Source organism: Cyprinus carpio, chromosome A25 (assembly GCF_018340385.1).
Source record: "Cyprinus carpio isolate SPL01 chromosome A25, ASM1834038v1, whole genome shotgun sequence".
Taxonomy (NCBI): Eukaryota; Metazoa; Chordata; class Actinopteri; order Cypriniformes; family Cyprinidae; genus Cyprinus; species Cyprinus carpio.
Window position 1 is genome coordinate 15,025,686 of NC_056596.1, and position 25,073 is coordinate 15,050,758.

Consider the following 25,073-nt stretch of genomic DNA (forward strand, 5'->3'; position numbering starts at 1 on the left):
ATAGGCTACCAATTTCATGTTGTCTGAGTGGACTAAGACGTGGTGCCCCTTCAAGGCTGGCAGGAAGGATTTCGATATAGGCTACCAATTTCATGTTGTCCGAGTGGACTAAGACGTGGTGCCCCTTCAAGGCTGGCAGGAAGGATTTCAGGGCAAGACAAACAGTCATCATTTCGACCCAATACTGGAGAGGCCGCATGTGTAGCAGGCCTAGGGGAATAACTGAGGAGGCAGCTGCCTTGAGGCAGAGCATCCTCTGAAATACCCTGAGGGGAAGTGGAGTCCCCAGCTTGAATGACACCGCAACTCGCTGGATATACAGGGAATGTTCCGGTGTAAACCAAGCTCTCATTTGCACTGAGTTTATGACTGTCCCCAGAAAGGTCTCTCGCTGTCTGGGAGTCAGAAGACTCTTGGCTGAGTTAATTTTTAACCCAAGACACTCTAGGAGGTTGAGCAACAATGACCTGCAAGTAGTATGTTCCCATTCTGATTTGGCTAGCACTAGCCAGGCATCGAGATTCTCATCTGCCTCAGGGGGGTAAGAGCTGTGTCTATGCATTTCCTAAAAGTTAGAGGGGCCAGAGGCCGTCCAAAAGGAAGGACCGTGTATGGATAGGACACTCCCTCAAAAGTGAATCTCAAGAACGGTCTGTGATGGGGAGCTATTTGGATGTGAAATTAAGCATCTTTCAGATCCACAGACAGAAACCAGTCACCGGGGCATATTTGCGCGAGGATCAGTTTCAACGTTAATATTCTGAATGGCCGTTGCATGTGGGCATGGTTCAGATGTCTGAGATCAAGTACTGGTCTAATTGAATACGTAATTCCCCCGGAACTGCTTCCATTACAACAGTGAGCGCAAGCTAGATTCAAGTGATTATTATGTTTTGAATATGGATATTTTTCTTACAAAAATGCATCGATTCTCTACAGAAGGCCTTTGTTCACCCCCCGAAGCCGTGTGAGACACTTGTTTTTAGGAAAGGAGCTTTTTCACTTAATTAGGATGCCTCGGGTGTGATTAAAATGCAGCCTAATTTTCATCTTTGGGTGAACTAACCCTTTAATGGCAGTTTGCTGCACAAAGGGGCGGAACTGACATTTGTGATTGCAGGGAGAGGCACTTTAATGTTTGTGTGTCCCTTATCACAGCGGTAGTTTGTTGGGGCACATGTTGAACTTGCAGGACGTGTCCTGTTAAAAGTCCTCCACCACTCAGAAGTGTTCAGAGAGGTGGGGAATGATCGCAAGCTTTCTTTCTTTCTTTGGCCCTCTCCTCTTCCTCTCTGCATGCAAATCAGGACAGCTTTTGAGGCTCTAAGTCCAGCACTATGCAAGGCGTGTTGGGAAGGGGTACTTCCTAGCCATCTTTGGGTGCTGTTGAAGCCCAGGATTCAGGAGAAGATTCTGATGAGATGGCGCTCTGTGCCAGCTTGTATAGCTAGGTGGCCCCACCCATTCAGGCAGGTTAGAGTGGCAGGTTTGTGCAGCTACACAAATGTGAAAAAATCAGGCTTCAGTACCAGAGTAAAACAGGGCTTTTTCCCATAGGTCGTCTAAGCCGATGCAATGAGAGTTACCCTTTGATAGGTAACTGTACAGGATCTTAAGCACCTACAAATGCTTTGCGAATTCCTAATAGTATCAATCTTACTTGTTTATCTCTACTTTTAATAAATAAATAAGTCTAATTATTAAATCAACCGAAGGTGAACCAGTAGTTATCTCTAAATATACTAGTATATTTTTCACTTAAATGTATGTATTCCCCTAGCTAGATATTGATGTTGGCTGATGGCTTTCATATTTTTAAATCTTCACAACATTATGTTTTCAGAATTCACATTTTAATCCCTAAATGTCTGTCATTTTTACTCACAGAGCCTGACGTCATAATGAACCTCACAGCTAATGATATTACAACATCCTCTGTCTTACTAAATTGGACTAAACCAAATGGCCAAAGCTCCCGTTACCGTGTAGAATATGAAAATAACAATGTGGTTACTGAAAACAACTCCTTTGAGATAAATGATCTGACTCCAGGAGTGCACTACACATTCAGAGTGTTTGCAGTTGCAGCTGATCATGTGACCAAGGGAAGAGCCAGTCAGATTTCACTGTATACCAGTAAGACCTCTGATTGGATGTTTAATCTGAATGAATAATTTGAACCTTCAGCCCTGAATCCATCTCATAATTTCTTGCCTTAAGCAGAAAACTGTACAGCAATATCTTAAGCACCTACAAATGCTTTATGAATAATTGCTTCAGTCTTACATGTTTGTTCGCCGTCTCACACCAGTATTTATGATTTGTCCTTCTCTCTCCACACAGATCCGGATGTTATCAGGAATCTCACAGTGAGCAACATCACAACCGCATCTGTGTTTCTGACATGGGAAGAACCAGCCGGAAATAGATCTTTCTTTAAACTTAAGTGGGCTGATGATAAAACAAGTGGAAATTCAACCGAAACTACTAACACTTCCTATCACATCACTGGTCTGACTGCTGGAGTCAATTACACATTCTGCATCACTGCTGTTACTGCAGATAAATCAACAAAAGGAGAAACTGTCTGTAGCTCACAAATTACCAGTATGAAAAATTATAAAATACATGTTTCTTACTACAAAGCACATTTAATCTAGTTGACTATTATGGGTGGCTGTTCAAGGCATAAAAAGGAAAGGGTTTCATTATTAATCTAGTTGCTAGCAGTACCTCTGTTAAACCAAATATGAGAAGAGACAAAGAACTGAACAGAACTGGGGTTATAAATACACAGAAAAAAAATAAAAAATACAAGGAACAGCAAGACTAATCAATTAACAAATAAGTAACTGTAGAAACAAATGAGAGCAAACAACAACATAGCAAAAAAAAAAAAAAAAAAAAAAACTTCCATGAAAAGAGACACCAGGAACAACTGAACAAAATAAACAGAAAACTCAGTCTCTGAAAACCAAATAGGAAGAAAAAATAAAAACATATCAACCAATATTTCTTTCAGGAAATTTGTAAAAGCACTAGAGTTATTCCTATGTCAAGCAGCACTCATTTGCTCTCCTCTTTGTTTTTATAAGAAATCCCCATTCAAAACTCATGTTACAGATAAAATATCAAAAAACTGCCTTCCCTCTTGCCAGTCTCTTGGTCATTAATTTGGCCCATCAGTTCACATTTCGTCCTATATTTATTTCTACCTTACATAATTATTATTTTTTTTTACAATTAGCACATAGCAGATAAATCAACAGTCAGTGAATATATCAAAATAAGGGTAATTGAACATAAATAAACAGATGACTTGTGACATCACAATATCACAAACGAAAGAAGACAGTTCAGGTGAGCATTGCTTGTACGTAGGAGGGCCTAGGGACAGAGAAGGGGAATGATAGCTGTGTTTACCTCAAGCAGGTCTTTTGGGGTGGGCATAAGGGTGGGAAGTAACTTTAGGACAAACAGGGAAGTAAGTGCTGGTTCCAAAATGGACTTAGTGGCAGGCCCTGACTGTTGTTTTGATACCCTTTAAGCCAGCGGTTCTCAATTCCAGTCCTTGCGCCCCCCAGCTCTGCATATTTTGCATGTCTCTCTGTTAACACACCTAATTCAGATAATCAGCTCGTTAGAAGTGAGCTCTGTGCCTGAACAGTGTTCCCATTGACATGGTCCCTACACGGTGTTCATTGCTCTGTCCTCCCTGAGCACACGAACAAGTGTGACATCATATACCTCTGTAAATAAATATAATTTAAATTCACGTCTCGGACACTTCAATGCACTTTGAACGGAACATATTAGTTTGCATCGAACTGGAATCATGACAGAATATTCTGTGATGTCCACTTCGCAGGGCACTTACTTTCAAAAAGAACAAACGTCTGAAGCCATAAGAGAAACATTCAAAATTTTGCAGAGCAGGGGTGCGCGAGGACTGGAACTGAGAACTGCTGCTTTAAGAGGAATCAAGCCTCCCCAATCCACCCACACTACCCACCTGCTTTGAGTATAAACCAGCAACATCTTATGCTCACAGAAAAAAAATTCTTTATATAATTACAAAACAAGTGGAAATTCAACAGAAACTACTGACACTTCCTATCAAATCACTGGTCTGACTGCTGGAGTCAATTACACATTCTGCATCACTGCTGTTACTACAGATAAATCAACAAAAGGAGAAACTGTCTGTAGCTCACAAATTACCAGTATGCAAAATTCTAAAATACATGTTTCTTACTACAAAGCACATTTAAACTACTTGACTATCATGGGTGGCTGTTCAAGGCATGGAAAGGAAAGGGTTTCATTATCAATCTAGTTGCTAACAGTACCTCTGTTAAACCAAATATGAGAACATACAAAGAACTGAACAGAACTGGGGGTAATTAAATACACAGAAAAAATAAAATAAAATAAAAAATACAGGGAACAGCAAGACTAATCAATAAACAAATAAGTAACCATAGAAACAAATGAGAGCATACAACAACATAGCAAAAAAAAAAAAAAAAAAAAAAAAAAAAAAAAAAGTCTTTCATGAAAAGAGGGACACCAGGAACAACTGAACAAAAATAAACAGAAAACTCAGTCTCTGAAAACAAAATAGGAAGAAAAAAAAAAAACTTATCAACCAATATTTCTTTCAGGTAATTTGTAAAAGCACTAGAGTTATTCATATGTCAAGCAGCACTCATTTGCTCTCCTCTTTGTTTTTATTAGAAATCTCCATTCAAAACTCACATTACAGATTAAATATCAAAATACTGCCTTCCCTCTTGCCAGGCTCTTGGTCATTCATTTGGCCCACCAGTTCACATTTCGTCCTATATTTATTTCTACGTTATTATTTTTTTTTTTGGTTATTTTTTTTTTTTACAATTAGGACATAGCAGATAAATCAACAGTCAGTGAATATATCAAAATAAGGGTCATTGAACATAAATGAACAGATGACTTGTGACATCACAATATCACAAACGAAAGAAGACAAGTTCAGGTGAGCATTGCTTGTACGTAGGAGGGCCAGGGACAGAGAAGGGGAATGATAGCAGTGTTTAACCTGAAGCGAGAGATCTTTTTGGGTGGGCATTAGGGTGGGAAGTAACTTCAGGACAAACAGGGAAGTAAGTGCTGGTTCCAAAATGGACTTAGTGGCAGGCCCCGACTGTTGTTTTGATAGCCTTTAAGCCAGCGGTTCACAATTCCAGTCCTTGCGCCCCCCAGCTCTACCATATTTGCATGTCTCTCTGTTAACACACCTAATTCAGATAATCAGTCTCATTAGAAGTGAGCTCCGTGCCTGATCTGTGTTACCATTGACATGGTCCCTACACAGTGTTCATTGCTCCGTCCTCCCTGAGCACACGGACAAGTGTGACATCATATACCTCTGTAAATAAATACAATTTAAATTCACGTCTCGCACACTTCAATGCACTTTGAATGGAACATATTGTTTGCTTCAAAATGGAATCATGGCAGAATATTCTGTGATGTCCACTTCGCAGGGCACTTACGTTCAAATAGAACAACCGTCTGAAGCCATAAGAGAGACATACAAAAATTTGCAGAGCAGGGGTCGTGCGCGAGGACTGGAATTGAGAAACTGCTGCTTTAAGCGGAATCAAGCCTCCCCAACCCAACCACACCAGCCCCCTGCTTTGAGTAGAAACCAGCAACATCTTATGCTCACAGAAAAAAAATTCTTTATCATATCCAAAACTGTATAATTTCCTTACCACTACTTATTATTTATTTCTGTCCCCACCACACAGAGCCGGATGTGATCAGGAATCTCACAGTGACCAACATCACAACCTCATCTGTGTTTCTGACATGGGATAAACCAATTGGAAATAGATATTTCTTTCAAATTTATTGGACTTATGAGAAAACAAACAGAAATTTAACAGAAACTAGTAACACTTTCTACAACATCACTGATCTCACTGCTGGAGTCAATTACACATTCTGCATCACTGCTGTTGCAGCAGATAAATCAATAGAAGGAGAACTTTTCTGCATCTGTACAATCTACCAGTATGTAAAATTAGAAAATATCTGTTTTGGTGCTACATATATTACATATTAGAATGATGCCTCCCCCCTTTCTAGTCTAGTATAAGTTTATCTGTCCCAACAGTTCACATATCCCCCATGTGTGTTTACTTTTCACTTGTGTCCTGATTGTAAAAAATAAATAAATGAATAAATGAATACATGAATACATGAATACATGAATAAATCAATAAATAAAAATCAACATATATGAATTGCTCTTTTCTCCCCATACAGAGGCCAGATGTGATCAGGAATCTCAAAGTGTCTGAAATCACAAACATCATCTGTGTTTCTGATATGGGAAGACAAGAACCATTTGGAAATAGATATTTCTTTAAAACTTAATTGGACTGATGGAAAAACATCTAACCATGTAATAACCAATAACACATGGTATAACATCACTGGTCTGACTGCTGGAGTCAATTACACATTTAACATCGCAGCTGTTGCAGCAGATAAATCAACAGAAGGAGGATCAGTGGTTACCTCAAATTATACTAGTATGTTTTATACTATTCCTTAAGAGTCTTTACAAGTTTTAGGATTCAAATTTTATCCCTAAATGTCTTTCATTTTTACTCACAGAGCCTGACGTCATAATGAACCTCACAGCTAATGATAATTACAACATCCTCTGTCTTTACTAAAACTGGACTAAACCAAATGGCCAAAGCTCCCCGTTACCATGTAGAATATGAAAAATAACAATGTGGCTACTGAAAAAAACAACTCTTTTGAGATAAACTGATCTGACTCCAGGAGTGCACTACACATTCAGAGTGTTTGCAGTTGCAGCTGATCATGTGACTGAGGGAGAGACCAGTCAGATTTCACTGTATACCAGTAAGACCTCTGATTGGATGTTTTTAATCTGAATGAATCATTTGAACCTTCAGCCCTGAATCCATCTCATAATTTCTTGCCTTAAGCAGAAAACTGTACAGCAATAACTTAAGCACCTAAAAATGCTACAAATGCTTTATGAATAATTGTTTCAGTCCTACATGTTTGTACGCCGTTTCACACCAGTATTTATGATTTGTCCTTCTCTCCACACACATACCCATATTATAACAAAAATCACATAGAGAAAAATAACAACCACATCTGTGTTTCTGACAATGATGGAAGAACCAGTCGGAAATAGATCTTTCTTTAAACTTAAGTGGGCTGATGATAAAACAAGTGGAAATTCAACAGAAACTACTAACACTTCCTATCAAATCACTGGTCTGACTGCTGGAGTCAATTACACATTCTGCATCACTGCTGTTACTGCAGATAAATCAACAAAAGGAGAAACTGTCTGTAGCTCACAAATTACCAGTATGCAAAATTCTAAAATACATGTTTCTTACTACAAAGCACATTTAAACTACTTGACTATCATGGGTGGCTGTTCAAGGCATGGAAAGGAAAGGGTTTCATTATCAATCTAGTTGCTAGCAGTACCTCTGTTAATCCAAATATGAGAACATACAAAGAACTGAACAGAACTGGGGGTATAAATACACAGGAAAAAACAAAAAAATACAAGGAACAGCAAGACTAATCAATTAACAAATAAGTAACTATAGAAACAAATGAAAGCATACAACAACATAGCAAAAAAAAAAAACAACAAAAAAAAAAAAAAAAAACCCTTCCATGAAAAGAGACACCAGGAACAACTGAACAAAATAAACATAAAACTCAGTCTCTGAAAACAAAATAGGAAGAAAAAATAAAAACATATCAACCAATATTTCTTTCAGGTAATCTGCAAAAGCACTAGAGTTATTCCTATGGCAAGCAGCACTCATTTGCTCTCCTCTTTGTTTTTATTAGAAATCTCCATTCAAAACTCATGTTACAGATTAAGGGCCCTATCATACACCTGGCGCAATGCGACGCAAGGTGCAGTGCAAGTGTGTTTGCAAGTTTCAGTCCGGGGCCATTCGCATTTTCCCGTCCAGCGCCACGTCGTTTAATTAGCAAATGCATTTGCGCCCGTTTGTGCACCCATGGGCGTGCCGGTCTAAAAAAGAGGTGTGTTCAGGTGCATTGATGGCGCATTGCTATTTTAAGGAGCTGAAAATAGACTGCGCCATAGACCAACTCAAACCTGGTCTAAAGTCTGGTGCAATGTTTTTTCTTTGTTATTTAAAGAGCACGTTAGTATAGGCAGGTCCACAATGCACGTACACGCTGCTTATTAAACACAGGACGCACAGCAGCACACAAACATGCCAAATATTAAAAATTAAAGGATTGCAATGCATAATAATTTTTTATAGGCTAATTAAATATAAAAATGCATACATGTCATAATGGATAGTCATCGCATGTATCAGAATTAGGCTATCTATTTGCTCGCACACAAGCAGCTCCATTTTATCTCGGAGACGCGTTCTGTCTTTGAGCTTGCCAAATTCCACCATGTAAATAGCAAATCCCTCATGGCACGAGCGCAAGTGGCTCTTAAAGGGAATGGAAGATGAGACTCTGATTGGTTTATTGCACGTTACGCCCAAAAAACACCTATTACTCATTAAGAGAATAGGGACAACCCGTTTAGACCATGCGCCCGGGCGCGCTAACCGTTTTTCCGTCGTTAAAATAGCAAAAGTGGATTAGGACATGCCCTGACTACACCTGCGCCGTGTGCTTTACACTTTGCGTTTAGATCGTTAAAATAGGGCCTTAAATATAAAAATAAATAAATATATTTATTTCTACGTTGCATGATTTTGTTTTTACAATTAGCACATAGCAGATAAATCAACAGTCAGTGAATATATCTAAATAAGGGTCATTGAACATAAATGAACAGATGACTTGTGACATCACAACATCACAAACGAAAGAAGACAGTTCAGGTGAGCATTGCTTGTACGTAGGAGGGCCAGGGACAGAGAAAGGGAATGATAGCTGTGTTTTTACCTCAAGCAGGTCTTTTGGGGTGGGCATAAGGGTGGGAAGTAACTTCAGGACAAACAGGGAAGTAAGTGCTGGTTCCAAAATGGACTTAGTGGCAGGCCCCGACTGTTGTTTTGATACCCTTTAAGCCAGCGGTTCACAATTCCCAGTCCTTGCGCCCCCCAGCTCTGCATATTTTGCATGTCTCTCTGTTAACACACCTAATTCAGATAATCCGCTCGTTAGAAGTGAGCTCCGTGCCTGATCTGTGTTACCATTGACATGGTCCCTACACAGTGTTCATTGCTCCGTCCTCCCTGAGCACACGGACAAGTGTGACATCATATACCTCTGTAAATAAATACAATGTAAATTCACGCCTCGCACACTTCAATGCACTTTGAATGGAACATATTTGTTTGCTTCAAACTGGAATCATGGCGCAATATTCTGTGATGTCCACTTCGCAGGGCACTTACGTTCAAATAGAATAAACGTCTGAAGCCATAAGAGAAACATACAAAATTTTGCAGAGCAGGGGTGCGCAAGGACTGGAATTGAGAACTGCTGCTTTAAGAGGAATTAAGCCTCACCAGCCCCCCCCCCCCCCCCCCCCCCCACACACACACTTTGAGAAGAAGCCAGCAACATCTTATGCTCACAGAAAAAAAAAATCTTTATATAATCAAAACTGTCTAATTTCCTTACCACTACTTATTATTTATCCCCCCCCCCCACACACACACACAGAGCCGGATGTGATCAGGAATCTCACAGTGACCAACATCACAACCTCATCTGTGTTTCTGGCATGGGATAAACCAATTGGAAATAGATATTTCTTTCAAATTTATTGGACTTATGAGAAAAACAGCAGAAATTCAACAGAAAATAGTAACACTTTCTACAACATCACTGATCTCACTGCTGGAGTCAATTACACATTCTGCATCACTATTGTTGCAGCAGATAAAATCAATAGAAGAGAGAAACTTTCTGCATCTTACAATATACCAGTATGTAAAAATTAGAAAAGTGGCCAAAAGTTTTGAGAATAGTACAGTCGTGGCCAAAAGTTTTGAGAATTACATAAATATTAGTTTTCAAAAGGTTTGCTGCTAAACTGCTTTTATAGATCTTTTGTTTCAGTTGTTTCTGTGATGTACTGAAATATAATTACAAGCACTTCATACGTTTCAAAGGCTTTTATTGACAATTACATGACATTTATGCAAAGAGACAGTATTTGCAGTGTTTGGCCGCTTCTTTTTTCAGGACCTCTGCAATTCGATGGGCATGCTCTCAATCAACTTCTGGGCCAAATCCTGAACTGATAGCAACCCATTCTTTCATAATAACTTGGAGTTTGTCCGAACTTAGTGGGTTTTTGTTGTGCCACCCGCCTCTGAGGATTGACCACAAGTTCTCATGGGATTAAGATCATGGGGAGTTTCCAGGACCATGGACCCAAAATTTACAGATTCTGGTCCCCGAGCCACTTAGTTATTCACCCTTTTGCTTATGGCAACGGTGTGTTACTCCATCGGTGCTTGGAAAATGCATTGTTCCTTCCCCAAACTGTTGTGGGAATTTGTTGGAAGAAGTTTGCTGTTGGCGGCAGTGGTTTTGGTACACCATTCCTTTTATTCATTGGCTGGGGGTGTTTTGGGCAGAAATTGTGAGTGAGCCCACTCCCGTGGGATGAGAAGCAACCCACACATGAATGGTTGTCATGTATGCATTTACCTGTTGGCATGACACAGGACTTATGGGTAGCGCTCACCTTTTTTCTCCGGACAAGCCTTTTCCAGATGCCCCAACAATCGGAAAGGGGCTTCATCGGAGAAATATGCCCTTTGGCCCCATCCTCAGCATTCCATTCACTATACGTTCTGCAGAAGACAATCTGTCCCTGATCAGTTTTTTTTTTTTGGGGAAAGGAGGGCTTCTTGCTGGCCCTTTAGCTTGATCATCATGGCCATCTTCCAAAAGTCTGTCGCCCTCACTTGCGTGCAGAGTGCGCTCTGGGTACCTGATGCCTTTTTTGGAGAGAAGTGGCCATTTTTGTTTGCCCTTCTGACATCAGGCCATCTTCCAAAAGTCTTCGCCTCCACTGTGCGTGCCAGATGCGCTCTACACTGCCTGCTGCATGCCTGAGCCAAGCTACTGCATCCTCTGGCACGTGAACGACCGGCGAAAAATCCGCGCTGAAATCCTCTTGAAGGGCCGCCGCATCTGTGCTTGCTGGACTGTCTTGGACGCCCTGAAGCCTTTCTTTACAAGACGAAATGAACCTACGTTCCTTGAGAGTTCTTGATGACACCTACTAAATTGTTGTGATTTAGGTTGCAATCTTTATAGCCACAATATCCTTGCCCTGTGAGACGCCATTTTTATTGCAAACGCAATTAGGGCTGCACGACTTTCTTTGCAGGTCACGCAATGGTTAACATGGAATAAAATGATTTTCAGCATGCAGAACTCCTACACCACGGGATGGTCAAGCCGTCCCTGCCCATTCCGACACCGGCGCCATCAGACACCTAACGTCAAGATGAGTTTCCAGGCCTTGTTGCTATCATAGGCATTCGTCACCTGAGTTAACAATCCGATACGAAATAATGATCTCAGCAGGTCTTGTAATGACAGCTGAAATGCGTGGAAAGGTTTTACACCTGAGATAAGAGTAATTTTCATAGGCAAAGAAGGACTATGCATTCATTCCTGATCACTCTTCACATAACTTCTGGAAGCGGCATGAAAGTGCGAGTGAAAGTGACGTTACTTCGGATTAAGTTATGGTGGAACCATACTCAAATCGTGCTCTGCATTTAAGCCCATCCGAAGTGCATAACATTCTGGAGTATTATGAGCAGTGAACACCCACTACACACTGTGAACACACACCCTGATCAGTGGCAGCCATTTCGTCAGAATGGTGCTCTGCATTTAACCGGGCAGTCAGTTGGGGTTCGATGCCTTGCAAGGGCCCTAAGTCCACACACGGTGAACACACACCGGTGGAAGAGAAACTAGCCGATGCCCCCCCCAGAAGAAAAGAAAATGAGGTGTATAAGGATGCACCTCCCCGGGGAGCGTCTGTGGGTTCGATGCCCGAGACTCGGGCACCTAACTCACAAGGACTCTGACGATGGAGAGAGGAATGTCCATGCAGTCCCCTACACCCCACCATTCTCTGAACATACGGAACGAGACTACACATAAACTCCAACCTTCGACTTGGGAGTCCCCCTATGGTTATTCACCATTAGGCTACGGATAAAAACTAATCAGCATACTTTTCCAATGTTTTCCATATTTATGTAACTTCGACAAAACTTGGCCAAGACTGTACATTATTAAATGATGCCTCCCCAATGATTTCTGTACTTCTCACAACTTTTGCACGCACATTTAGACTGTCCGAAACAAGGTTCACATACTCCACCCAGGTGTGGTTTACTTTTCCCGGCTTGTGTCCTGTGATAGTACAACATACATAAATACCTACATAAATAAATAAATACAGTAAATAAAAACAATGAATACATTACATAAATAATCCCTACCCAAAGCAACATTTATGATTGCTCTTGTTCCTCCCCATACCGAGCCAGATGTGACCCGGACTTCCGAGTGTCTGAACTCACACCTCCCATCTGTGTTTCTGATATGGGAAGAACCATTTGGAACTAGATATTTCTTTAAACTTTAATTGGACTGATGGAAACAAAACATCTAACCAATGTAATAACCAATAAACACATGGTATAAACCGGTAATCACTGGGTCTGACTGCTGGAGTCAATTACCCATTTAAACATCGCAGCTGTTGCAGCAGATAAATCAACAGAAGGAGGATCAGTGGTTTACCTCAAATTATACTAGTATGTTTAATATACTTTTCCCTTAAGACTGAGTCTTTAACAAGTTTTAGGATTCAAATTTTATCCCTAAATGTATTTCATTTTTACTCACAGAGCCTGACGTCATAATGAACCTCACAGCTAATGATATTACAACATCCTCTGTCTTACTAAACTGGACTAAACCAAATGGCCAAAGCTCCCCGTTACCATGTAGAATATGAAAATAACAATGTGGCTACTGAAAAAACAATCCTTTGAGAATAAATGATCTGACTACCTGGAGCGCCACTACACATTCAGAGTGTTTGCAGTTGCAGCTGATCATGTGACCCAAGGGGAGAGCCAGTCAGATTTCACTGTATACCAGTAAGACCTCTTGATTGGATGTTTTAATCTGAATGAATCATTTGAACCTGCAGCCCTGAATCCATTTATAATTTCTTGCCTTAAGCAGAAAACTGTACAGCAATATCTTAAGCACCTACAAATGCTACAAATGCTTTATGAATAATTGTTTCAGTCCTACATGTTTGTACGCCGTGTCACACCAGTATTTATGATTTGTCCTTCTCTCTCCACACAGATCCGGATGTTATCAGGAATCTCAACAGTGAGCAAACATCACAACCTCATCTGTGTTTCTGACATGGGAAGAACCAGCCGGTAAATAGATCTTTCTTTAAACTTAAGTGGGCTGATGATAAAACAAGTGGAAATTCAAACAGAAACTACTGACACATTCGTATCAAAATCACTGGTCTGACTGCTGGAGTCAATTACACATTCTGCATCACTGCTGTGTACTGCAGATAAATCAAACAAAAGGAGAAACTGTCCTGTAGCTCACAAATTACCAGTATGCAAAATTCTAAAATACATGTTTCTTACTACAAAAGCACATTTAAACTACTGGTGACTCTCATGGGTGGCTGTTCAAGGCATGGAAAGGAAAGGGTTTTCATTATCAATCTAGTTGCTAGCAGTACCTCTGTTAATCCAAAGATGAGAACATACAAAGACAACTGAACAGAACTGGGGGTATAAATACACAGGAAAAAAAATAAACATAAAAGAACCAGCAAGACTAATCAATTAACAAAATAAGTAACTATAGAAACAAATGAGAGCATACAACAACATAGCAAAAAAAAAAAAAAAAAAACCTTCCATGAAAAGAGACACAAGGACCAACTGAACAAAATAAGCATAAAACTCAGTCTCTGAAAACAAAATAGGAAGAAAAAATAAAAACATATCAACCAATATTTCTTTCAGGTAATTTGTAAAAGCACTAGAGTCATTCCTATGTCAAGCACCACTCATTTGCTCTCCTCTTTGTTTTTATTAGAAATCTCCATTCAAAACTCATGTTACAGATTAAGGGCCCTATCATACACCTGGCGCAATGCGACTCAAGGTGCAGCGCAAGTGTGTTTGCTAGTTTCAGTCCGGCGCCATTCGCATTTTCCCGTCCAGCACCACGTCGTTTATTTAGCAAATGCATTTGCACCCATTTGTGCACCCATGGGCATGCCGGTCTAAAAAAGAGGTGTGTTCAGGCGCATTGCTGGTGCATTGCTATTTTAAGGAGCTGAAAATAGACTGCGCTATAGACCAACTCAAACCTGGTCTAAAGTCTGGTGCAATCATTTATCATTTAAAGAGCACGTTAGTATAGGCAGGTCCACAATGCACGTACACGCTGCTTATTAAACACAGGATGCACAGCAGCACACAAACATGCCAAATATTAAAAATTAAAGGATTGCAATGCATAAGAATTTTTTTTAGGCTAATTAAATATAAAAATGCCTACATGTCATAATGGATAGCCATCGCATGTATCAGAATTAGGCTATCTATTTGCTCGCACATGGCAGCTCCATTTTATCTCGGAGACGCGTTCTGTCTTTGAGCTTGCCAAATTCCGCCGTGTAAATAGCAAATCCCTCATGGCACGAGCGCAAGTGGCTCTTAAAGGGAATGGAAGGTGAGACTCTGATTGGTTTATTGCACGTTACGCCCAAAAAACACCCATTACTCATTAAGAGAATAGGGACAACCCGTTTAGACCATGCGCCCCGGGCGCGCTAAACCGTTTTTATTTTTTTCCGTCGTTAAAATAGCAAAAGTGGATTTAGACATGCCCTGAGTACACCTGCGCCGTGCGCTTTACACTTTGCATTTTGATCGTTAAAATAGGGCCTTAAATATCAAAATACTGCCTTCCCTTTTGCCAGTCTCTTGGTCATTAATTTGGCCCACCAGTTCACATTTCATCCAATATTTATTTCTACGTTGCATGATTTTGTTTTTACAATTAGCACATAGCAGATAAATCAACAGTCAGTGAATATATCTAAATAAGGGTCATTGAACCTAAATGAACAGATGACTTGTGACATCACAACATCACAAACGAAAGAAGACAGATCAGGTGAGCATTGCTTGTACGTAGGAGGGCCAGGGACAGAGAAGGGGAATGATAGCTGTGTTTACCTCAAGCAGGTCTTTTGGGGTGGGCATAAGGGTGGGAAGTAACTTCAGGATAAACAGGGAAGTAAGTGCTGGTTCCAAAATGGACTTAGTGGCAGGCCGGACTGTTGTTTTGATAGCCTTTAAGCCAGCGGTTCACAATTCCAGTCCTTGCGCCCCCCAGCTCTGCATATTTTGCATGTCTCTCTGTTAACACACCTAATTCAGATAATCAGCTCATTAGAAGTGAGCTCCGTGCCTGAACTGTGTTTCCATTGACATGGTCCCTACACAGTGTTCATTGCTCCGTCCTCCCTGAGCACACGAACAAGTGTGACATCATATACCTCTGTAAATAAATACAATTTAAATTCACGTCTCGCACACTTCAATGCACTTTGAATGGAACATATTTGTTTGCTTCAAACTGGAATCATGGCGCAATATTCTGTGATGTCCACTTCACAGGGCACTTACGTTCGAATAGAACAAACGTCTGAAGCCATAAGAGAAACATACAAAATTTGCAGAGCAGGGGTGCACGAGGACTGGAATTAAGAACTGCTGGTTTAAGAGGAATCAAGCCTCCTCAACCCCCCCACACACACACACACTTTGAGCAGAAACCAGCTACATATGCTCACAGAAAAAAAAAAAAATCTTTATATAATCAAAACTGTATAATTTCCTTACCACTACTTATTATTTATTTCTCTCCCCACCACACAGAGCCGAATGTGATCAGGAATCTCACAGTGACCAACATCACAACCTCATCTGTGTTTCTGACATGGGATAAACCAATTGGAAATAGATATTTCTTTCAAATTTATTGGATTTATGAGAAAACCAAACAGAAATTCAAACAGAAACTAGTAAACACTTTTTATAACTTCACTGATCTCACTGCTGGAGTCAATTACACATTCTGCATCACTGCTGTTGCAGGAAATAAATCAACAGGAGAAACTTTCTGCATCTCAAAATATACCAGTATGTAAAATAATAAATTATCTGTTCTTTGCTAAATGGAATTTTTAAACAAATTGACCCACCATTTCTTTCTAATAATAAAATTGTAGAAACACTTTATTTTAAGGACCAATTCTCAATATTAACTTGCTGCTTATTAGCAATTTTACTACCATGTTGGCTGTTTATTAGTACTTATAAAGCAAATAATAATGCCTTAATCTGCATGACCATATTTTTGATCCCTTAATCCACCCCATACATAAACTTAACAACTACCTTACTAACTATTAAAAAGCAGCAAATTAGGAGTTTTATTAGGGTAAAACTCTGAATTAATAGTGAATATGTGTTCCCTATTCTAAAGTGCTACCAAATTTTTATTAGCATCTATTTGTTTTTATGCGAGGTTCCTGTAACGTACGTGTTCGCTCACACTTTAGTTTAGGGACCAATTCCCGCTATCAACAAAGACTTTTGCCTCAGTAAATTCCTAATTTGCTGCTTGCTAATAATTATAAAGGTGGTTATTAAGTTTAGGTGTGGGGTAGGATTAAGAGATCTAAAATATGGTCATGCAGAATAAAGGCATTAATATGTATACTAATAATCAGCCAATAAGCTAGTAATATGCATGTTAATAAGCAACTGTTAAATAGTGAGAATTTGTCCCTAAACTAAAATGTTACCATACCTTGTCAGCATCTCCTATTTACTTTTTTGGACATAAAATTGCACAGTGTACATTTGATGCTCATACATTTTAGTGAAACTACATGCCTTGTAATTGTGTAATTATAATTCCCACTTTCACCAGCACATTTACTTTTCTCTTCCCAACACAGAGCCAAATGTGATCAGGAATCCCAGAGTGACTAATTTCACATCATCATCTGTGTTTCTGACATGGGGATGAACCATTTGGAAATAGAGATTTTTTTAGAATTGGATGGACTGAGAAAAGGATGATTGAAAGAACTATCAAAACTTCCTATCACGCCACTGGTCTGACTGCTGGAGTCAATTACACATTCTGCATCACTGCTGTGACAGCAGATGAATCAACAGAAGGAATAACTCATTGCATCTCACAATTTACCAGTATGTAAAATTCTAAAATATCTGTCCTAAATAACTTGTACAAATCTGATCACAATCAAAAGGTCACACAACAAATATTAGAATAATGTTGTGAGTTTCAATGTAACCTCCATCAGAAAATAAATTTAAAAAGATCATGTGTTTTTTTTAAGGCATCTCAGTGTATACTAACATGTCATCTTGTTTCATTAACTGATCTGGTTTAATATAACAATCAATGTCTTTATTCTTATAAAAAACTTTGAACACATTACTGCTGTTTCTTCATTGGGAACATGTTTAATAATAGAATAATAACACTTATTAACATATTCTCATGTAGGTCCATCTAACACAGAGTCTAACACTTGGCTGATTGTTGGTGTAGTTTTGGCAGTGATCTGTTTTCTCACCATCATCACTCTCATTCTCTTCTTCTATTCAAGAAGGTGAGTTGCTAGTGTCATCAGAGAAGTAAATATCGGACAGAGCTCAAGATAATGAAGTCATCCAGATTCATTTTATTAACAATTCTTTATTACTCTTTGTTCCAGACAAACCAAAAAACAATGTCCTGACATCCCTATAAACACCATTAGGTAACTTTGTTTAATATGTTTATAGTTAAACATTTATTTGACAAAACTTAAAATTGTTAATGCATTATTTTTTTTTTCTATTTCCAGCAATACAATATAAGTAACTTTTTATCATTAATCTATTAAATTTTTTTTTTTTTTTTTATGTTGAAACATGATTCTTTACACTTTATTGTATGTTTTTATGTGTTGTTTTTGTTTTATGTACACAGTAATAGTGGTTTGAGAATAGAAGAATATGAAGAGTATTTAAGCGGAAACATGCAGATTCCAACTGTGGTTTTGCTGAAGAGTATGAGGTACACATGGGAAACACACACACACACACACACACACACACACACACACACACACACACACACACACACATATATATATATATATATATATATATATATATATATATATATATATAATTTCCACTCTGCTTCCTATGGTAATACTATCAAACAATTTATTCATGACATCAGGACAGAATTTGTTTTTATAAATTACTGTTTTCAAAGTAAAGACCTAAAGTAGTGCTGTTTTGTTGCAGGAGTTGAAGACTGTTGGAACAGCACAGTCAAAGGATGCCGCCCTGGCTGTTGAAAACAAGGCGAAGAACCGTTACAGCAATGTGTTGCCTTGTGAGTACACTGACTGCTGCATGTTGTACTAAAAGGTGGCATGAGTTTTCCTCAATCACAGGCTTCAATCTGATTAGCTGGCTGATGGTCATTTTTCACAAAGACAGATGCATTTTCAGTTCATTTCCTGAGGCTCAGAGCCAAATCACAACCAAAACAATGTTCTTCCGCAAGATGCATGCAGTTTTAGTTGGTAACTGCTAGAGGGCCAAAAGTTTCATACTGTAGCTTTAAGGAAATAAACATTATTATCTAAACTAGATACAAGTGATAGCAATCAGAAACCACAGAAACCAGGAAAAACAGAAAATGTATACAGACAATATGTGACAAAACAATATCAAAATAATAGTGCTTGGAGTATAACAGAACATGACAGTTATGATGCTACAATGTAACTTTATACAAAATCAGATGCATATTTTTTAGTTCTTAATAAACTAATACTTTCTGATACTAATTGCATCATGTTTGCCTTTATCAGATGATTCTTCAAGAGTGAAGTTGTCAGTGTGTGGCAGTCCCTTTGATGACTACATCAATGCCAACTGCATCCCAGTGGGTATATGAACAGAAGTGAAATTGCCTAAAACATGATTTATTTATTTATTTTTTGGTCATGTCTAACCAGGATTTTACCATTTATTTTTAATCAGGGCTACAATTCAAGAAAAGAGTTTATAGCAGCTCAGGGTCCGTTACCAGTCACAGTGAATGAATTCTGGAGAATGGTCTGGGAGAAGAACGTCTACACCATAGTGATGCTGACCAAATGCAATGAGATGGGACGAGTGAGTTTTCATTGTGAAATATTATTAGTCGCATTGAAAATTTATATTCAGATTAAAGATAACCAGCACTCTGTCATTTTCTCCAGGTGAAATGTGAGAAGTACTGGCCATCTGGCACTAATCATTTTCATAACATCTCTGTGACGACCACCTCAGAGATAGAACTGGAGAGTTGGACCATAAGAGACTTTAGAATCAAAAATGTAAAGCAACACTTCCTGCACCTGATATCTCCATTCATTCCTTCAATAGCTTACAGGAGTGGAATTTTTTGTTGTTATTTTTAAATCAGCTATATTTTATAATTATATTATTAATAATTATGTAGGTGAAAACAGCAGAATCTCGCTACGTACGCCAATTCCACTTTACAGCGTGGCCGGATCATGGAGTTCCACAGACCACTGAAGTCCTCATTGACTTCAGACACCTGGTGAGAGAACACATGGAGCAGTACTCGCGTCACTCTCCAACTGTGGTGCACTGCAGGTAAATTAGGTTCCTATAAACAACCATTCATGAATTTAAATTACAAAGCAAACATGAGAATTTCAAATTTGCCATCTGTTAAACTTTCATCTCATTATTTGACCCTCACACTTTTTTAGTGCCGGTGTGGGAAGAACGGGGACCTTCATTGCCATTGACCACCTGATCTTCCAGATTGAAAGAGACAGCATAGTGGACATCTATGGAATTGTTAATGATATGCGCATGCACAGGCCTCTCATGGTGCAGACTGAGGTGAGGAACTGTACAATAATTTTCTAGGGATCAGTACAAATTAAGCTCGTACCTCCTTTAAAAAGTGGAGGTTACATTGAGGCACTTAAAATGGTAGTAAATGCAACCAGCTTTTAGAGCACAAATGTAAGGCTTGTAATTTTATAAAAGCTCTTACTGTAACAAAGCAGACTGAGCCAGATGACTCTTTGAACCCAAGTGCTTGGATTCTTCATTAAACACACGGGTGAACAGCAGGTGGAGCAGAAATTGTGGTAGAAATCTGACACAGATGTAGAAGATGACACAATGGTAATGCAGGTGGTGGTAATGATGGTACAATGATACAAAGGGGATCCACAAGGAAGTCATGAAAAGAACACTACTGAAGAGTAGTGCAATCAGAGAGTCCCCTTTGTAAGACTATGAGGGTGAGTATTTGACAAGTATATATAGTCCTTGATGAGCTGGTTAATTGTGAACAAATGTACATGATCAAAAGTCCAGGGTAAGTGAGGGGGGAGGGGGCACTCTTGTTGACCACATCTCTGGGGAGCTGAAAGGTTAAGATGATCATAGTAGAACATTTTTAGTAGGGATGGTTCAGAATGTCATCTTGAGGGACCTTCTGCATTTGAAGTATTGGGATGGTCAGCACGAATGGGCCAGTGTATTGAGGACATTACTTTCTGCATGGAAGACAGAGACAGAGGTAGATAACTAGACTTTCTATTCGGACTGGTAGAAAGGAGTGTGTGATCATTGGGCATCAGAATTGCCTTTCTGATGCCAGATAGCACACTGCAGGTGTACATGCCATTGGTACAGTAGCAGTGGTCTGAAACAGAGAACCAGGGACCAGGGACCAGGGAAAACAGAGAGGGCTTAACACTGGAGGACACACAGGATTGGTGTCATACCCAAGGATGGCTGGCAGTGGTGCCACTGCTGGAATGCATGTTTAAGAAGCTCCCAGTTGCCAATGTCATACTTCATGCTTGGCAAAAGACATTTTCTATTTATTTTTCAAAAATGGTGTGGTTGAGGTGAATGCCTTCTTTAGCTGCTGGAAGGCTTGAGCCAATTCAGATGGTGATGGGAATGACAATGGAGCTGAAGTTTCAGAATAGGCACTAGAGTTTGAGAAGCTGGGGAAGCATTATTTAATGGTGGTTGGAGTGGGTTAGGATTGGACAGCTTGCACCTTTTTCTGATGTATTTATCTAAATGATGTATTTAAAGCCCAAATTATTGTTGAATTTATTGTATTAGTTTAACTGTTAAGGTGTTAAAATAATTACTGTAGGATTTATGACAAGCTGTCACAGTGACAGAGTTGTAAAATCGGATATGATGTTACACAGAAAAGCAATAATAAGCTATTTTTTCATGTTGTATGTTAACATGCTTGTTGTTTACGTCAAGTAGATGTTCTATTTAACTATAATGCTTAGTCAAACACTGACCTTCTGCTTTTATTTTTTTATTTTTTTATAAAGGAGGACCAACTGGAAATTATATTTGCCATAAATAACATTATGAAACAAATGTTACTAATTGAGCTTAACTTGTACTGAACCCAGACTATTCCTTTAAAATGACATTTACATAGAAATTGGTGCTGACATTTGCTGTACTTCTACAAAGAAGTAAAGAAGACTCATATTTTTACACTATTTTATGTTTTTTTTTCTTTCTTTCTGTTTTCTACAACAGGAGCAATATGTTTACCTCCACCAGTGTGCATATGACATAATTCGATCAAGAACTGGAACCAATGTGGACTTAATTTACCAGAACGCAGCAGCACTCAGCATCTATCAGAATATAAACTATCAAAGATAGTAAATGTACATCTCCTCAAGATGGCTCTTGTCAAAGAATCAGAGAAATTTAACACTGCATTAATCGCATTCATTAATCGCATTTTAAGTTCAACATTTCGAGCAGCAACTATAATATATATTCTTTGTATGTACATATCAGTTGCACAGATAAGAAATGGAAATATTATATATTATATATATATGATATATATAAGTGTGCATAGATACATATATGATATCTTCAAAGTTGTTTAGAGGAATATAATGCATTATTTAACCATTTAGAGCAGAAACTATATATATATATATAGATATAGATATATATATATATCTATATATATATATATATATATCTTATATATAGATATATCTCTTTATATATATAAAATTCTTTTTTTTCTTTTCTTTTTCTTTCCACACTAGAAGGCACTCCCAACCTATCAGTGCACATGATAAAAATGGAAATATGTGTGTGCTGCTATAGTTATAATTGTGTGCTGCTATAGTTATAATTACATATTAAGAAAATATGACTGTTATGGTAAAGTTAAAGTAGATTTTGAAGTGTGCATGAAGATCAACCTGCTGTGCTGGATATGAGCACTTGCTTGGGATTTGTAATTTATGTTGCATTTTATTTTTATACCATGGTTTCAGCCTATCAATTTTGATTAGCATTGCAAGAGTGCTAATAGCTATACTAATAGCTATACAAACTATCCAAATTATGCCTGAAGTGTAAGTAACTCCTTATTTACTGCACATTTATTTAAAATCAATCACACCTGCAACTGTGTTGTTTTATACTTAGTTCAGCTTGAATAAGCTGCACACTGTGATATTCCTCAAAAATATTTTATTAATCACTGTTTAAACAATTTTTCCTATTTATACATTTCTATGATCAATACTTGGAATACTTTTGTTTAATGTTTTATTTGTATTTTAACAATAGTGCACTAGCATCACTTTAACACTTACATTTTACACTGGTGACTTAACAAAAATCATTTTCAGTTGTTTTTACTTCTATAGCTTTTGTAAACTTATTTGTGTGTATGTATGCTATTTACAAAGATTCCTGCATATATGAAGAGTCTTTACTGTACCTCTTTTTGGTTTTATCAAATGATGATCCAAACAATGAACACAAAATTAATAACAAATAAATTAATTTTAAGACTAGTACTCTGTTCCATTTATCACTGCAGTGAGAACTTAAAGTTCATATCACCACTAGACGTCTGAATAAAACCTCATCTTAACCCACTAATACTCATTATCACCAATCAATTCTCCCCAAACTAAAAAAAAAACACACACTGGCTAGTTAAGATTTACATCAAAACACCAAATAGTCACATTATATTTTATGAGTAAAACATGTAACATGGAATTGTTTCATTGTTATTTAACAAAGTGCTCTGTGCATTTCCTTTGCAGTTATACTGTTAAGATTTATGTCAGAAGACCATGTAAAGCAGGGGTGTCAAACTCAGTTCCTGGAGGACCAGAGCCCTGCAGAGATTAGTAAAATCAAGTCTGCTTTATTGTCAATTCTTCCACATGTATGGCACATACATACTGATGAGTTACTCTCAGACCTATGGTGCATATAGATAACACTAACAGTAGAGCCTAAAAAATACAGATAGATACAGATTAAATATAAAGTACAACTATACAAATAAGGGCATGCAGAAAATAAGAAAATAAAAATAAAGTTAAATAAAGCAGCAAAGGCACATGGCAGATAGAGTGCAAACCAGTGAAGTAAACAAACAGTGCAGATAAAAAAAGATTATAGTGCAAAAACAGCTTATTCAGACTGATTAAAGTGACAAAGAGCTCAGAGAGCAGTTCTTTATTTAAACTGACTGAAGAGGTAGTTGAATGAGGTCAGTTCTATGCTGAATGAGGTAGTGAGCAGACCAATGCTGCACAATGTGACTGGTGCAGGTCACAGTATGTTAGTGGGAGGGGGGAGTGGAAGGACCTGGGGATGTGGCAGCCGGGGGATGGGGGGCAGAAGAGAGGAGGGGGTTCAGAATTCAGTGGTGCCTGGGCCAGAAGAGGGGAGGGGGGAGGGCAAGGTCGGGAGGGAGTTCAGCTTCCTGACAGCCTGATGAATGAAGCTGTCCTTCAGTCTGCTGGTCCTGGCCTGGAGACTCCGCAGTCTCTTCCCTGATGGCAGCACACTGAAGAAGCTGTGTGGGTGGGATCACCTGCGATGCAGAGGGTTGTGTAAATGTCCTGGAGAGAGGGGAGAGAGACACCAACGATCTTCTCAGCTGCTCTCACTATGCGTTGAAGGGTCTTCCAGCAGGATGCGTTGCAAGCGCCATACCACACAGTGATGCAGCTCGTCAGAATGCTCTCGATGGTGCCTCTGTAGAAGGTGCACATGATGGGGGCTGGGGCTCTAGCTCTTCTCAGTTTGCGGAGGAAGTAGAGATGCTGCTGTGCTTTCTTGGCCAGTGCTGCGGTGTTGTCAGTCCAGGAGAGGTCCTCTGTGATGTGCACACCCAGGAAACTGGTGCTGCTCACTCTCTCCCACAGTCACCCACACCGTTGATGGTCAGAGGAACATGTTGAGGTGTGCACTCTACTGAAGTCAACAACAATCTCCTTCATCTTCTCCACATTCAGAGAGAGATTGTTGTCACTGCACCACCTGGCCAGGCGGCTCACCTCGCTCCTGTAGTTTGTCTCATCTCTGTTGCTAATGAGACCAACCACAGTCGTGTCATCCGCAAACTTAATAAAGAGGTTGGAGTTGTATGATGGTGTGCAGTCATGGGTCAGCAGAGTGAAGAGGAGGGGGCTCAGCACACATCCTTGGGGGGGGCCCAATGTTCAGTGTGATGGTGCTGGATGTGTTGCTGCCGACCCATACTGCCGGTGGTCTTCCAGTCAGAAAGTCCCACAGCCAGTTGCACAGCGAAGTGTTGAGCCCCAGCTGGACCAGTTTGTGAATGAGCTGTTGAGGGATGATTGTGTTGAATGCTGAACTGAAAGTCTATGAACAGCATTCTGAGTCTTTTTTGTCCAGATGTGTGAGTGCCTGAGTGGAGGGCAGTGGCGATGGCATCGTTGGTCGAGCGGTTGTACCGATATGCAAACTGAAAGG

At 39.1% G+C, this 25,073-nt stretch overlaps 1 pseudogene; it reads left to right on the forward strand.

The window, feature by feature from the left end:
- Nucleotides 1–17,211: 17,211 nt before the first annotated feature.
- On the forward strand, nt 17,212–22,026 carry LOC109097507 (annotated as a pseudogene).
- The last annotated feature ends 3,047 nt before the right edge of the window (nt 22,027–25,073 follow it).